We start from the raw sequence: 2,102 nt of genomic DNA, 5'->3' as shown, positions 1-2,102 counted from the left end.
TTTGATATAAAATGCGTTGTTTGTTGATAAATAGACGTACTATAATGGACAAGAGGCTTTTTAGATGTGTAGTTCAGATATCCAAAAGCCCAAAATGTTAGCATGAAATAGTCCAAAAAGCTAAAATAATTGTTGAAATTGGCAAAAAAAGTTTGAAGTTGTGTAAATCAAATACCTAAAATCCAAATATATTCCAAATATGGCACATAAATATTAACACTATATGGTCAATAACATGCCAAACACTGTGCTTACTAGACATTAAAGATATCAGTTGTCTGGTTCAACTGTCCAAAAGCCAAGTATTCTCAAGTATGATGATATAAGAGGAATAAAAGCAGCAACTATTAACGCTATATGTTCAATACAAGGCTCAAAAACTGTGAACATGCCCAAAGTTTTCCAGCCCTCTATTTCCAATAACCAAAATCCAAAAATATGAATCACATCTTAAGGTCCATAAAAGGTCAAAGAATTGTCAGAATGGCCAAGAAGTTTCAAGATGCAGTCCAGAAGGTAAAACATATGAATGTGCCTGGACGACATTGTAATATAGGCAGCAAATGTTATCATGAAACGGTCCGAAAAGCCAAATAATTGTTAGAAATGGTCTAGTTTAAATGTCCAAAATCCAAATACTCACAATACGGGCCATAAAGGCAGCCAACATGAACCCTATATGGTCAATAACTGTGTTTACTAGCCATCAAAGGAATCCAGTCAAATGTCTAAAAGCCCAATAGTGTCAATTATTATGATTTAAGAGGAATAAAAACAGCACATATTAACACTATATTGTCAATAAAGGGCTGAAAAACAGTGAAAATGCCCATAAAAATGTTCCAGCCCTCTATTTCCAATATCCAAAAGCCAAAAATATGAATGTTTTACCATAAAAGAGGAATAAAAACAGCAAATATTCACATTTAAGAGGTCGTACATCCAGATGAGTTGCGAAACAGTCAACTATCCCGTCTGTTACCATACATGTGTTACATCATTATTCCCTTCATGCATTTCTCTTTCTGGTTTCTGCAGCCAGCTCTGAGACAATGATAAAGATGATGATGTTAAATCTCCATTTAAACTGTTAGCTGTTTAATGCCATGGCAACTGGTGTCTCCCCCCGCCTCCCATAAGAGACCACCGAGGGCACTGTGGTTATAACAGCTGAATATATAACATTATTACCGCTTTGCGTGGTTTTAATTCCCTTTACACTGCGGATTTAACCCGACTTTAGTCCCTCTCCCGCAACAGAGAGCCTGTAGTTTTGCACCCAGTTCCACCCACTGGAAGCACTGGGACTTAAAACGGTCCACAAAAAAACACCAGACAGAAAAAAGAGCAGACGTGGAGCAGATCCAGGGAAAAGGGGATTCCCAGGATCTGTAAAACCAGTGGGGAAATCCAAAATAAACCTTTTTTAAATGCGGATTAATCGTCGTTTTCTTCCACTAAATGTGCTCCACTTTCGCCTTGGAGAAAAGTTGCTGCTCGCTCTTTTGGATCCAGGTGTGGAAAACACTCCCGGGAAACAGAGACAATGTATCCGGGAGAGGAGGCACCGAAACCGGGGAGGAAAACACGGGAAACGGTGGCTTACCTTGCGGGGAATAAGTGTTGTTTAGTCCCATGGAGAGAGCGCAGTTTGGAGCTCCGGAGCTGCTGATGATCACCGAGCCTCCTGGAGGAAAGAGGCCGGGCTCTGAGTGATGTCAGCGGGCAGGGGAGGGGCCTCGGGCCGGGGCATGATGTCACTCCACCGGTTCAAATGGTTCAAATCTCACACAATGCTTACTCAATAAATATACTACTCTTATATCTGCAGATTCTAAGGTATTAAAACCAATGTGTGTGTTGGAATGATGAATGAGCATATGTAGTTTATTAGTTTTGTATTTAAAAGATAATGCTGTGAATAAAAAGTCATGTTTTTATAATGTTAAAATGTACAAATTTTGAACACGATATATTTCAAATTGATTCATAGTAAACTCATTTATTATTATATTTCAAATTTTTAAATTGGCGTCAACAAAGTCACTTTATTCTACCTTTTGGGTTAGGGTTAGGTTTTTTTACAGTTTAAACTATAATTT

The 2,102-nt window shown here is 38.2% G+C and overlaps 1 protein-coding gene across 1 annotated transcript in view; it reads right to left on the bottom strand.

Moving 5' to 3' along the window:
- Positions 1–1,699, bottom strand: part of LOC117442910 (SH3 domain-binding protein 4) — a 58,103-nt gene extending 56,404 nt beyond the window's left edge. The window contains exon 1 of the mRNA XM_034078856.2: positions 1,607–1,699. The gene's annotated coding sequence lies outside the window, so the exon portion shown is untranslated. The remainder of the gene's footprint in view (positions 1–1,606) is intronic.
- Between the last annotated feature and the right edge of the window lie 403 nt (positions 1,700–2,102).

Source organism: Pseudochaenichthys georgianus, unplaced genomic scaffold, assembly GCF_902827115.2.
Source record: "Pseudochaenichthys georgianus unplaced genomic scaffold, fPseGeo1.2 scaffold_502_arrow_ctg1, whole genome shotgun sequence".
NCBI classification, from domain to species: domain Eukaryota; kingdom Metazoa; phylum Chordata; class Actinopteri; order Perciformes; family Channichthyidae; genus Pseudochaenichthys; species Pseudochaenichthys georgianus.
The sequence above is the reverse complement of the archived record's forward strand: the minus strand, read 5'-3'. Positions and strand labels throughout refer to the sequence as shown.